Source organism: Pteropus medius, unplaced genomic scaffold (genome assembly GCF_902729225.1).
Source record: "Pteropus medius unplaced genomic scaffold, Ma_sr-lr_union100, whole genome shotgun sequence".
Lineage (NCBI taxonomy): Eukaryota > Metazoa > Chordata > Mammalia > Chiroptera > Pteropodidae > Pteropus > Pteropus medius.
In genome coordinates, this window is record NW_024354503.1 from 17,287,114 (window position 1) to 17,302,586 (window position 15,473).

Consider the following 15,473-nt stretch of genomic DNA (forward strand, 5'->3'; position numbering starts at 1 on the left):
TTAACGGCTTATTATTATTATTCTTCTTAGCCATGTCATTCATTACCTCTAGGGTTTTGAGCGGAGAATTTTAGCTCAGTTCCATTTTCATGCTCAGTTAAGTGTCCTGGGTCACTGTGGACTAGTTTGTCTTGTGTTGACCACTGCAGAATTTTCAGCCCAAAGAGCAATGCTTTGGATATAGCCTGGGCTTGATGATTATTTGCTGTATGAATGTGGCACCTCTCACCTCACTCTGTCTCATCTATTAGTCTGGCTTTAAGAAGAGGAAAGGACATTGGGGGATGGGGAATGGACTTTAGGCCCCACTGGAAACACCCCTTCTCCAGGGAGCATTCTCAGCCTACATAGTGCTTGGTTTTCACACCACTTGTTTCTATTAGTCAATCAGAGTGTGTTGTGTATGGGTGTGTGGGTGGGTGCAGGGGTGTTATTAGGCTCTTGTGTTTATATCACAGTATATCAATAAGAAAAAATACAGTTCAAGAGTAAAATGGATGAAAACTTTGCTCCCTTCTCAAAAAGGATAGCTGCATGGCCAGTGACTAAAAAAAAGGTGCTCAACATTATTGGTTTGTAGGGAAATGCATATTAAAACTACAATGGGATGCCACCCATCCATCAGAAAGACCAAATTGAGAAAGATGAAAAATCCCAGGTGCTGAGGAAGATGAGGTGTAACTGAACTCTCATAATGGTTAGTATGAAAATATGTTGATAAATTCACTTTGGCCATCTGTTTGGAAATATAGACCCTATGATTTGGTATTTCCACTCCTGGGCATAATATCCCCAACAGAAATGCATCCACATGCTCTTCTGAAAGACAAGTAGTAGAATGTTTACAAAAGCCCTATCTTTAATAGACCCAAACTGGAAGCTAATCAAATAAATTTGTCTGTCAAGAGTGTACTGAATAAATCAGTTGTAGTATATTTACAATAGAATACTACACAGTGATGAGACTTAATGACCTACAATTACACTCAACAATGTGGAAGAATTCGATGAACAAATTCATAAACGAAAGAAGCCAGGCATGAGAGAATATGTATATACTGTTTGATTCCATTTATCTGAAGTTGAGTAACAGACAAAGCTAATGTGGTGGCTGCCCTTGGAAGACTAGTAACTAGAAGGCAGCACAAAGGGATTCTAAAGTGCTGGTTAGTTATGTTGGTCTGAATGCTAGTTGTGCTGATGTGTTCAGTTTGTGAAAATTCTTTGAGGTGTGCACTTCTGATGCATACACATCTCTGTATGATTACTTCAACAAAAATTAATCACTGTAAGTGATTACAGAATATCAGGTAGTTTGTGTCTTGTACTGTTCTCGAAAGGGCAGCCCTGTGGAGGAGAAAACAGTTCAGAATTCAATACTTAGATGGTGAGCTCAGGCATCTTAAGCATTCTAAGTCTCAATGTCCTTATCAGTAGACAACCAGGAAATCTAGACACAGAAGTGAAGGAGATCACCCAAAGCTGATACGCAGTGGTTGGCGTAGCCAATGACCTACCTTGGCCACATGCAAGGTGGAAGCTGAAGCCCTGGCCATTTACTTTTAGAATTGATGGGATGATGTGTGCAGAGTGACTCTGTATATGGTGGCATGGTAGAACTGTGCAGACTGCTATCGCCAGCAATCTCTAAGCCAGATATATGTCTGTGAATTCATCCATTCATTACCTCACAACTTCATGCTCATACTTTCCAATGGCATGCTCTCATTCTCTCTTGAAAGTGATTATAATTTCTAAACGAGCACACAAAAATAAACCTCTTCATTAACTGGGGAAAAAATGTACCACCTGAGTGGAACTTGCACCAGAGTGCAAGAAGCACAGCAGCATATGCTGGACTAATTACCCCTGTCTCCACAGATGGATGTGCTTAGTACAGAGGTTGCATTATGGGATGGGGTGATGGGAAGCTGTTCAGGGTGGCATTTTCAAAGTTGTTTTCAGAATGCTAGTCCCATGAGATGTTAACAATTGTCATACGGTGACTATTGCATGCTCAAATATATTTGGGAACTAATTGGTTAAACATTGTAAGATGCATTCTTTGCTGCAGGACTTGTCAGAGACTTCAATATGCTAGTGGGTATAACAAATCACCAAGCTAGGGATCAAAGAGGTAGCATTACTTGAACTTATTTGATTACTCAACACTTTTTGATTTGTAAAGCACCTTGTCCAAGAGTCAGGAGACCTAGTTTGCAGATCCGGGTTAGTTATCAATCAGCAGGACATCTAGGATAAGTTCTTTTCTTAGACCCTCAGTTAGAAAGAAGAAGCTTGAAGAAAAGCAAAGATGTGGATTTGCCTGAGAGAGGGGAATGGTGTTCTAACCATTATCTTACCACTTTTTTTTTTTTGCATTTAATACTGCAGTGTTATGCAATGTAACAATTATTTATACATGGGCAGATGCTATTGATGACTTACTCAATAGCTGCTACTCTCTCTCTCTCTCTCTTTTTTTTTTTAATAAAAAATCCTGCATTTTCCCAGGTGACATTGAGTCCAGTAATAGGGTAAACCCCATTCTTTTGTATCTAGAGCTAGCCTTACAAACCAGTTCTGGCCAATGAGATAGAAGGGGAGCTTCTGGGAAAGACTTTCTTCTCTGATGAGAGAATCGCTCTAGGAAAAATGCTCTTTTTTCATCCCCTCCCTTTGTAATTAAAAAGTGGTTACATGAGGATGTGATGGTTGGAGCTGTGGCAGCCATATTTTGGCCATAAAACAAAAAGAAAGAAAACCAGTAAACTGAGGTGGTGTAGAAATATCAGGGAAACAGCTCAGGTCCTTGATGACGTTGTTCAGCCACTGAACTAATATTCATACTACCTACCTCTGACTTCTTCAGATAAACAATAAATGCCTTCATGGTTTTAGTCACCATTAATTTGATTTGCTCTTACTTATACTCAAACAAAAACTTATTGATAATAATGGTCTGCTTTTATCTTTCATTATTCTAGTTTCTCATGTGTAAGAGATACTTAGTTATAAGATATATTTGTGATTGATTTAGTAGTGAAGATAGGATAGGAGGTTTCAATGCAATAACACACAAAATTTTGAAGTCTCAGTGACTTAACCCAATAGTACCTCATTCTTCACTCCATCATAATCCAATATGAATTAGATAATCCTATCCCAACTAGTAGCTGTGTTGTCTGGAACACATAGTATATTAGATTAAGCTAGATTAGGTTGTAGTAGAAAACAATCTCTCAAATTTCAGTGGCTTAATGCATAAAGGTTTATTTTTGGTTCGTACAAAGTCTGCTCTCGTTCCATTGGCTCTCCAGGGAAGTTCTCTTCCAAACAGTGACTCAGGGATCCAGACTGCATTTTATAGATAGTATCTGGAATAGGTGATTTACAGGTTGCTGATGCTAGAAAGGAGAGAACTGAGGGTAAAGCAGCAACTCTTAAATATTTTGTCCTGGAAGTGACATCACTTCTCTTTATTGCTATTGTTCAGAACTAGTCACACATCCAAACTTAACTTCAAGGGAAGCTGGGAAATATAGAGGAACAGATGGGTATTTGTGAGTACTAATTGTTCCTGACACAATTTAATAACAGCTTTTTAAAAACCCTGGCTTCAACTGAAAGCCTGACTTGTGTTAAATAGTAGTTGGGGGACAGTCAGGGAGAGGTAAAGAGTGAAACTTCCCTGAATCTGGTGAATCCAGCTTCCAGCTTCCAGGGGCCAGGCCAGGCCAGGCCAGGCCAAGCCAAGCCATGGGTTCAAGGTAGTACATGGAAAGAGTCAGCTCAGAATTTAGAAGTTTGAGTTCTACTCTGTGTTTCTATCAACCTTGGACAAAGCCACTCTTCTATGGGCTTGCCTAATTTGTAAAATAAGGGTTTTGAGCCTATTCTAAGTAACTATGACTGTGCAATATGTCACCCCAAAACCTAAAACAATAACTATTTGTTATCTCTCATGGTTTCTATGGGCTGGGAATGCAGGAATGGCTTGGCTAGGTGGTTCTGCCTAGGGTCTCTTATGCGTGGTCACCTGAAGGCTTGATTGGGGCTGAGGATCTACCTCCCTGGTGGCTCATCCCATGGCTGGTGGGTTGGAGCTGGCTTCTGGCAAGGGGTCTCAGTATCTCTCTACATGCGCCTCTCCACAGGCCTGCACTGAGTATCCCCACGGCATGTGGTTGGATTCTCCCAGAACTAACAATCCCAGCAACCAAGGTGGAACCCACAGCCTTTAAGACCTGGCTTCCAAAACTGTACATAAATATTCCACTGCATTCTGTGTTGCACAGGCCCACCCCAACTCAGAGTGGGCAGGGACTACCCGGGAGTGTGAACAGCAGGAGGTGAAATCATTGAGGATCATCTTGGAGATGGGCTTCCCAGAATCTATCTCTAAATCCTGACATTCTTTGTCTATAATGCACCAACACTCCCTCTCTCCAAGGAAAGTGCAGGTAAGACCAAATCTTCCTAAGGTTTCCTAAAATGATCTTGGCCCTCTGGGATGAGATATTTCTTGGAACAAGAACCCTAAAAGTAAACTCACTTTCTATTTAATTCTTGCAAGAACTCTATGAAATAGGTGCTATTTTTCTTATCATCCCCATTTCACAGATTGAGACACCGAGGCCTAGAGAGGTTGACTAGCCTAAGGTCATGGTCAGCATATGTTGAGTCAGATTTCGTACCCAGAACTTATATTACCAATATCTCCTGGAGCCAGGCTCAGCTCCAGTGGGGTGGACAGTGGCCCTACCTCTTGCACCAGTCCAGCCTTGAACTCGAGTGTTCTCTCTGCAGCATGGAGGTGGGGCAGTTAATGTTCCCCCTGACCCCTACAAAGAAGCTCTTGGCAGTACCCAGACAACTGCCCTTCCCCTCACAGTGCTCACTTCTTCCTGCATGGCTCCTACCCCACCTGTAGGGACTTGCACCCCAGGAATTTACTTAGAGACTAGAAGTCCCTCTGTTGCTTTTTTTTTTTTATATTTCTAGCACACCTTGAGCTAATGGTGTTAGCGCCTGAATAAACCAGTTTGTCTCTGCTTAAGGGAGTAATAATGGAGTCTGATAAGGCAGAACAAGGAGTGATTTCTTTGTGAGCCAGCATATTAGGGCTTAGCTATAAAATTGCCCTTTTCTTTAACTGCCGGCAGCAAGTGAAAAAGCTCCCGACCACAGATTTATTAAATGTTGTGGACTTAGATAAGATGATTTAAAGTTCATGCTTCTGTTCCTGATCTGCCTATCACCAAGAAGCCTGGACAAAGACTTAACCCATCCCAGAAATTTGCCTACATTTGAATGAGACAAATGAGCAATTTCATGGGCTCTGGGGTCTGAGGATGGTGGGGGGATCAATGAGCCTGGAGGGACATCTGAAAAAGCATTGCCATTTCCCGCCATGGAGGGACTGGGAGAAACTTTCTAAGCCTTGATTTAGTGTATGTTCCCAAAGAACCCTGTGTGTCTGTATGTGTGGTTACCAAGAGTGGGGTGTGGGCATCATGTCTGTGGGCACATATGCTGGGGGTGGTGTGTGTAATGGTGAAAAGCCAGAAAGTGCTTAGTCATCTCCCTTGAGGTTAATACTGAGTGTGCTATGGGGTGGCTTTATGGGAGGAAATGGTGACAATACTTTCTTCCAGTCCCAGCAATTCTCTCAGCAGGGACAGGGTCAGGAGTTTTCCCAAGTCCACCTCTGCCCTTCTGTACCTGGCTTAACACCCCCTCATAGTGATTCAGCCACAGCAGTCTTCATTATCTTTATCTGGGACTGACACACTGACCCTCAGATACCTGTGAGAATCTGTCCTCTCAACAGTGTGATGAAGCAGCACATGTCCTTGCTGGGTCCCCTTGTAACCGATGTCCTATTTTTGAGAAGAGGCAGAGACCTGAAGAAGCCATGAAGAATAAAGTCAACTGGGCCACTGGGGACTTTGGCTATGACCTTAGCAACTTGGTATAGTGGAAGGGACCTGGCCCAGATGTGAGATCTTGGGGAGGTCTGTGTCTGCACCTGCAGATTGAAGGGCTTCCACTAGAGTGATGGTCCAGAGACTTTGGAGAGTACAAGATTCACCCAGAGAACTTGTTACAGGTAGATTTCCAGGCCCCAGACACTGATGTTTTAATTCAGAAGGTATAAGGTAGCCTTGGGCTCCCATAATTATCAGGCATCTCAGGTGATTTCGATGCATGTGTTGTACAGGTCATGCCTGAGGTCCCTGCCAGCTCTTTCATTCTTGGGCTTTCTAGCCCCTGGTTAACCAGAACACAAGGGTCAACTCTCTGGGGATGTGTGGTGAGATGGTGGTTCTTATTGTGCTACTGGAGACAAATAATTTCATGTACCTCACTGACTCCCAGACTGTGGAACCAAAAGGAAATACTGTGGGCTATGTGCAGTTCTTGGAAGACTAAATAGCTACAACTCTACCCCTTTCTGCAAAATACATGTCAGGGTAGGTAGGTAATCCTCCATTCACTAAGGAACTTAGGCCAAAAATGTTGGCATAATCTTAACTCTCCTTTTCTCACATCCCACATCTAGTCTATCAACAGATTTTGCCAGCTCTACTTTCAAAATCTGTCTCAATGTGACCCATCCCACTATCTATAGCTACTGTCCTAGTTTGGTCTACCATTGTCTCTTGTTTGGACAACAGCCTCCTAACTGGTCTCCTGCTTCCACTCTTGCCCTTTCTGGTCTATTACCCACATGGCGGGATCCTTTTAAGGCATGTCATTCACCTGTGCAAAATCTTCCAAGGTCTTCATATAACACCCTAAAATAAAATCCAGTCTTTATTGTGACTACCTGAGCTGGCCCCCACTACCTCCTTGACCTTGTCTCCTATTACTCTCCTCTTCATTCCCTCTATTCTAGTCTCATGGTCTCATCATTGTTCCTTAACTACATCAAGCCACCTCAGGGCCTTTCACTTCTTGTTCTCTCTCCCAGGAATGCTCTATCCCCCACATATATGTATGGTTTGCTCCATTGCTCCATTCAGATTTATCTATTCTTCTGATGAGTCTTTGTAAAATAACATCTCCCCCATGTGTTATTCCCTTATCCAGCTTAAATTTGTGTGTGTGTGTGTGTGTGTGTGTGTGTGTGTCTGCACACACACACACGTGTGTGCTGGTTTTTGCCTAAAGCCTTATAACTTCCAGAATAATATAAGTTCCATGAAGGCAGGGAGATTTTCTTTTCTGTTCCTAAAGCCTAGAACAGTGCCTGGCAGGAAGTAGGCTCTCAAAATACATGTGTTGAATGAATAAAATGAGTGAGCGAAGTGACAGTACTTCAGGCATAACCCTGAATCTTATCTGACTTTTTAAAGAAGAAAATTAGTCATGAGCTTGATAATTTCCAATGTATTATAAGTAAGTTATGAGCCATGCATGCATAAGTCCCTGTTTCATTGATTAGGATGAGCCGGTTGCTGTTGGGCGCTCATGGGGCATCAACAAGGGTGCCTGGGTCCATGCAAATGCTAAGTCTATGATTCAAAGGGAGTGCCTGAAATAGCACCATTCCCTGTTTAGAATGAATTCTTCCTGTGTGGCAGGAGTGAATCCCCAGCCATGATCAGGGTGTGGCATGTGGGATTCTCCATTTAGATACCCTGTGAGGTGCTGGTGGGGAAGTGACACTTTGCCTTCCAAAGGTACCTCAGAATTTAAAAAATCTATCATGTTTACTGTATTAGTTTGTTAGGGCTGCCATAATAAAATACCACAGACTGGGTGGATTAAACAACAAAAATTTATTTTCTCACAATTCTGAGGCTAGAAATCTGAAATCAAGATGTGGGCAGGGCTGGTTCCTTCTGAGGCCTCTCTCCTTGGCCTGAAGATGACCATCTTCTTCCTGTGTCTTCATGTGGTCTTCCCTCTGTACATGACTGTGTCCTAATTACCTCTTCTAATCAGGTCACCAGTCAGATTGGATTAGAGTCCACCCCGGGGACTTCATTTTAACTTAATTATTTCTTATAAGACCTCATCTCCAAATACAGTCAGAGTGTGAAGTACTGGGGACTAAGGTTTCAACAAATGAATTTTTTTGGTCAGGACACAATTCACTTCATAACATTTACCTATTTCCCTTTCAATCTTTACAGAAATTTCTCGAGTATATAATTTTAAAATGAGTTTCTAACATAGGCTTTGAGTGGTTTACTAGCTCCTCATGATGTATATAATTATCATCCTCATTTTGCAGGAGAGGAGACTGAGAAGGAAAGTGCCTTGCTCAAGGCCACACAGTGAGGTTAGCCATAGGACCAGAACTGGTCTCAAGCACAGTACTTGTTTCAGAACCCAGTCACTTCCTGTCTTTGCAATTAAAGGCAACAAATGGATATGAGGTATTAATGATTGAACCCAGTGCTGCTATTTTCAAACTTGTGCACTAGAACCCTTGTGGAGATGACAGCTTGTGGGGATGGGGTGTTTTATGCTCTTGCATTTCTAATAAGGTTAATTGCTGTCCTATAGTTGGTTTGCTATGCAGAGGAAAAGTGATAGAAAAGTGAGGTAAATAATTAATACAGTAATTAAGCTGGCAACCTCCAATAGGCATAGTTCTATGCCCAGAGATTTCATCTCCCATGTTTGAGAGGAGCCCGAATGCCACCAGGAGGTGGAGGATGCTTCAAGAATGGGATCCTTCACCCACCTATTACTCTCTTCATCTGGTGAGGGATAAGGATTCTAATGTGATGAATGCATACCTGCACAGGTGATCCTTGGGAAATCTGAGTTGGATGAGCATCAAGTTGCAAGAGGGTGAGCCACCAGTCCAAAAGCCTGGATACACTTCCTCAGGCCTACCTGCTCCTCCTAGGTGGATGGGGCCAACCTGCTGCCTATGTCTTGTCCCTACAGCATTTCCCCTGACACCAGGTGATTCCACTCTCCCTTGGCCTCCTTTTCTCCTTCCTTGAATGAGACTGTAATGCCTGGAGCCACAGAAGCCATTTCATGTCCATGAGACTCTAAGCACGAGGATGAGAGCCAACTTGTTGGTGCTGATTGAGTTACACGACAGAAAAGGCCTGGGTTTCTGATGACATGATTGAGCAGCAAAATCAATACTGGCAACACCTATTTAGAAAAATAATCTTTTAATTTAAACTATGTGGTTGGGTTACCTGTTAATTGAAGCTGTATGCATTTCTAATGATACATTTAGTGAGTTGAAAGCAGGTTATCTTTAAAGATGAGCATATAAGAGCCATTGAATCTTCAGGGCCTCCTCACCTGGTTGTTAATAGTTTGGATAGAAGTGGCTTCAAAAATGTGGTTCCTGAACAGATCCTCACTGGCTACAGGACTTCTCTCCTTGTCTCTTCCTCTCTGTAGGGTAAGAAGTGGCCCTGGCCCTCAGCAAGCTGAGTATTTTTAGATTATTGCCATCCTAATTCCATTTTCCCCAACACTGCCCTGTCTTCAAGGGCTGAGTCTAGAAAAAGATATTTTCCCTGGATGGGAAAGGGATGAGGAAAACCATTTTCCTAGCTCCAGTCCTTAGTGTCTCTGTCTTCCATCTCTCCTCAGCATCTTTCTTTCCAGATCATCCCTGGGAGTATTAAACACATATTCAGCCCACCATATCATGTGCAAGGAAAAACTAAAATGGAATTATAAAGAACCTCAAGAGAGAGAAATATTGAAGAATAACCCAGAATTACAATTTTTCACCTTTTCTAGCAACCCACTTACATCTTCCCAGCCAATCTTTGAAAGGGAGCTTTTAATCCCATTTTGTAGGTGAAGACCTTACATGGACCCAAGTTGACAAGGGTGCTGAGCAGAGCTTTAGAGCTGGGCTTTGTTGTGTGGTGTGGTTATAACCTTATAAACATGAGTGACTCTTTGGTGACTCTAGAGTTTTTAATAGGGAGAGAAGTGGGGGAGGCTGCGAAGGTGTGGCTTCCAGAAATCCCATCCTGGCTGTAAACTGAGGAGCTCAACTCTCATCTGTTTTTATACTTTAGAAATGAGGTTTCTGGATGTTGGCTACATCCAGGGAGCTCTCGGATAAACAATAATGGTAACTAACACCTACAGGGCTCTTAACAATTTGTTATAAGCGATTCCAATACCATGTGGGTTTGAGGCAATAATATTCTTATTTTCCTCATCTTTTAGGAAACAGCCTCAGAAAAATGAGGTGTCTTAGCCAAAGTAATACAGTTTTCAAGTAGCAGGGCCAGGATTCAAATACAGGTCTTCCATTCTAACCCCCCTGGGGGGTGATGGCTTCCCCAGGGTATGGTGGTCATAAAGATATTGGAGTTGGGGAGAGAAACTAACTGAAAGGGGGAGACCCAAACCCTACATCTAGGGAGTCCAGGGGCTTCTGAAAAAGTCAAAGGGACCAGAAAGTACCCCAGAGAGAAAAGAATATCAGACTGAGAAAAGTTGTATCTGTGGCAGATGTGTGCAGCTGCCTGCCCTAAACAGAATGCAGACAGCGGAGATGGGATGGTCACTTTGACAGCTTCCTGAACAGGATGAGCCAGGCCAGTTTATGAAAGAGGAGAGGAAATAACGAACAGCATTCCGGTGGTGGAAGGAGGGCTAGAAATGATTTTCTGCCCAAAAAGAGTTCTGGAGAAGTTTGCCCCTGGCGAGCCACCTGCTCAGACTACAAAGTTCTGCTACATGGGTCTGTCTGCTTCCCTGCAATTCTTCTCCCTGGTATGAAAGCTGTCCGTTTATCTCAGAGCCAGCACAACCTCAGGCTCAGTGGAGCAAAGACAAGGACAAGTGCCAAGCCACCTGTGTCCATCATTGCTGCACTGCCAGCTCCAGCTGGCTGTGGAAGACACCTAAGCAGAGAGTGAGTGCAGAGAGCTGGGAAGAGGCAGGAGTTGGGGCTGGACTTCGAGCTCCCCCATCACTCAGGAGCTCTGTCTCTCTCGCCAGATTGGGAGCTAGCTTTGTCTACCCCATCAGACTGGGGAGTCCCTCGGCAGCAGGGCCTCTGTCTCCCCCAACAGGTTAAAGTTTCTCTGAGCACAGAGATCTTTTTTTCTCTCAGCCTTTGGTGTGAAGAAAGACAAAGAGTACCCACTATGGGGGAAGGTGTGGCCTTGTCAGTCTGGGCTCTGTACTTCTTCCACCATGCTATAGTTTAATGGACTAGTTGATCCCAGACTGCACCTTTGCTCAAGTCTTCTTTCCTAAAATCAGTCTTAGACAAACTCAAAAATTTCATCTTCCCTTTCTCATTTCCATCCTGAATTCCTTGGTGGGACAGATAGGACCATCATCTTCAGTCTCATGCTCTGATTGGCCTATTAGCTCTGGCTACTGCCAGTTGGAATGCAAGACACAGGTCAGCTCAGATTTAGCCACAGGGATTTTGGGTAATGTAGTTCCTTGGCTCCTCCCTGCTTCCACTGGAAGGAAAGGTTTCAAATTTCAATGTATGTAGCTTCTGTGAGGGGGAATGTTTTTCTTTTTTCTTTTTCTTTTTGAACTGATGGGATTAATAGTATCATTGGAGTATAAGAACAATTTTTCTTTATAGCCTGGCACAGTTTAGTCATTTTCTGTAAGAGTAGGTTCCTTTGATACAGACCTGTAATGCTGTTTATGATAAAACTCTCCCTTCTCCGCCGCTGGTGCTTTCCATGGAGACACCACCATAGTGGTGTAGCACTGGACTAGATTCCCACACACTGGTCTAGGCTGGTGCTCATTTACTCACAATGAAGTTTTTACCAATCCACAAAGAAATGAGAAGATAAGAAACATGTAACTAGTTTGTCATAAAGTTAAATGTATTTAAAAGATTGTCCTTTGGTTTGATTTTTTTTTTCTACTTTTTGATGTAAAAATGTGTGGTGACCCGAGTAAAGGCTCATTGGGGGAAGATATCTCCCCTGTGGTTTGTCGCAAAGTGATTACTTATGTATCTGAGATTCTCCGAAATGCAATGTTCATAAGTCAAGATGTGCTGCTGTGGGGAGGGAAAAATTTCCTCTTTTCCCTCTTGGTTCTTCTGGCTTGTCTAATAATCAGATTGACATGAGACAGATTAACAAGAGAAAAATAACCAAATTTAAGTATGTAGGTACATATGGAGGTCCTGTTAAAACATGAGGCCAAAGGAAAAATGAGGCAGTTGAGGTTTATATGCCATTTTGGAATAAAGGGAGGGAGGCATAGGTCTGGGATTTCAAAAGGAAAGTTGGCAATTCACAGGTAGATGAGAAAGCAAAGTTTGATGAAAAAAGTAAATTCTTGCTGGGCCACCCAGAAACAATGGGACACAGAGGGGAGTCTAAGAAACAGACTTTGCTTGGTTCCTCCCTGCCTGCCACACTTAGTTAAAAGCTATCTAAATTCCTTTAGACAGGTAAAGGGGAGGTTAAAAGGTCTTCTGGAATTTGTTGGGCTTTAACTGTCTTCAACTCAAAATATTCTGCATGCCTGGTGGCACATTCTGGGAAGACGTGTTCTGAACCCCTGCAGTTTCTTAAAAATAACAAGCTTAAAAATAGTCAATATTCCAAAAAAGGCATTTTTGGGGGGGTTGGCAAACTCTGCTCCTCCTCACTGATAATGATCCGTAAATTCTTAATTATCTATGCTGAAGGGAGAGGTGGTACAATATAAGGAACTCCTTAATAATGGAAGTAAAGAGAGGAGAGAAAATAACATTTATTGAGGACTAATTCAGAAAGGATAGTTGATCTTACCCAAGATCACTCTGATAGTTAATGTGGGGTCTTGGACTAGAATCTACATCTCCTAATGCCTAATCTAGTGCTTTTTCAAGTATACTACCTGGATCGTAGTAGCACTGATCATGATCGTAGGGAACAAGGGTTGAACATGTACTAAGCACTTCCCAAGTATTATCTCCCTTCATTCTCACTGCAGCCCTGATGGTAGGCTTCGGAGTTTACCTGTTAAAAGATGGATGATTTGAAACTATTTTTAGTTCAATTCAAGACGTTCACTGAGTGCTCACTAAGTTCCATCCTAGGTGCCGAACTAGGGAGAGGAAATGGGACATAATTAAGACAGGGTTCCTGCCCTTCAGCAGCTCAGTGGGGTAACATGCACAATGGGGTGATTTCAGGAAAACATGGTGAGTCTCGTGAGAGATTTATACTCAAGGGGTATAAATGAGGGGTATAAATTTATACTCAAGGAGTATAAGTGGGAACTCATTGGGGCATAAGGCAGGTTTCAGGGGAGCAGAGCAGGGAAGTGAGTGGAGGAGGGAGATGCTCATGGAAGGCTTCCTGGAGGAGCTGATAGCCGAGCCACATCTTTCACAGGGAGGAAATGTGAGTCAGGTGGAGAAGAAGGAGGGTGGAGATGGGGCTTGGGGCAGAAGGAAGGGCATGGCAAAGCCTCTGGGGTGTGGCAGTGGCAAGATGCACAGAGGTGGGGGAAGTAGAAGGACCCATGAGAGGAGCAGAGTATCGTTACAGGCTTGAGTATTGTCCTTCGGGCAGTGGAGGCCATGGAAGGTTTTCAACAAGAAAATGGCATGATCCCATTCATAAATTATAGGTGCTCTGTGGGAGCAGAGGAAGAATTGGAAGGAAGGGTGGGGTGGGGTGCACTGGGGTCGAGGAGGCCTGCCAAGGGCTTTCCCATTCAAGACTGGCAGTGCTTTGCCCTGAGCTGAGATCTTGGGGAGGGAGGGGGCAGGTTCTGAGATGTTTAGGAAATGGGACCCAGGACCTGGGGGATGAATCGGCTGTGGGGATGAGGGAGAGGGAGGTATGGGGGATGTTTGGTTTCTCATCTGGATAACCAGATGGTTGGTAGGGCTGAGATGAGGACTCTGTAGGAGATCAGATGGGGGTGTGTAGATGACAGGCTCAGGGTGGGACGTGATGAATTTGAGTGGCTTATAGAACCTACTATCTTCTTCCCCCAACTTCTGTAAGTCCCAGCTCTGCTTCCGTTTCTACAGCCAGCCACGTGGGTTAGAGACGGGGCAGATAGGTGTACTTCTGGAACCTGGTGAGCCCACGAATACCATTGGGTATTACCAGGGACCTGGATATTTGAGACAAAGGAAAAAGGCATCCCCTGCCTCTACCCTAAGCCCTGGCCCAAGTGACATGTGACAATCCCCATCACCACCATGTGGACAGAGCCTCATTAAAGACCCTTGCACAAAACAATTTTTCTGGCCTCATTTCTCACCTTCCTGGGAGACAGCAGAGAAGTGACTCATCTCACAAATGGGTCATCATTTTGAGGGCTTTATCTCTCTTCTGTGGTGACTCAGATGAAATGGTACTCTAAATAATTATCGTTACACGTCATTTGTTTGTTCTTGCCAACAAATGCCTTTTTCATCTTCGTCCTTGATGCTGTGCTAGACACAGGACACACAGAGACTCATTGGACAGGCCCTGCCCTCAAGGAGATCACAGACCAGGAGAGTAATGACCTCTCCAAAAAGGTGAACACTGCTCTGGTAGAGGTAACCTCAGATATTCATGGGTATTCTTGATGCGGAGGGTGCCTTGAGGAGTGCAAGAGCATAGAGTCTGGAATTGCACGATTGGGGCTGGATCCTGGCTCCTCTCCACTCACTAGCTGTGTGACCTGGGGCAAGTTACTTAACCTTTCTGAGCCTTCTTTTTTTTATCTATAAAAGGGGGATAACATAGTACCCACCTCCTGGGGTCGTTGTGAGAATTAAACAAGTTAGTGCATAAAAAGAGCTTTGAAGAGTGCCTGGCACAGAGTGCTCCACAACGTTTGTTGTTATTACTTTGATTATCATCATCTTTTTTTTTTTTAATCACAAACTCAGAAGTGGTTTGCAGGAGAAAAGTTAACACAGAAGAGAAGCTCCTGGGAAAAGCCTCATAGAGTGTGACATTTTAGTTGGGCAAGGAAGGTGACATTTTCCTAAGGGAAAAAATCAGGCACAGGGAAGTTGACCCAAGCAGATAGAGTAGGAACAGGAGCAAAGGCAAGAAGGGATGGAAATGCAAGTTGTCTGGGAAAATGAGGAGGCAGGCCTTCAGGCTCCCTGGAGTGTGGAGGATGTAGAAGAGGGAGGATCCTGGGATAGTAGGTTAGGGCCAGCTTGGGAAAGCCTGGAATGCCCTCTGCAGGCCATTAGGGAGCTGTGGTCTCTGCTTGGCCTGGGTACAGCACCTTGGTGATGGCTCTGGGCCTGTGGAACAAGACACAAATGTCGCTGTGGGAGTAATGGATTTTTGAAAGCCAGAGGACCTGGTTTCCAGGCCTGATTGGGCCACTCACACGTAGCCGTGTGACCTAGCAAGTCTCTTTACCTCCTTGAGCCTTGGTCTTCCTCCTCTGTAAAATGAGGACAATGGTAGCTACCTCAGTGGGTTATTGTAAAGATTAAATGAATAATGAATAAAAGCACCTAAAACTGCACCTGGAGCCTAGGACATGCTTAGTGAGTGGTGGGTGTTTATTGTTAT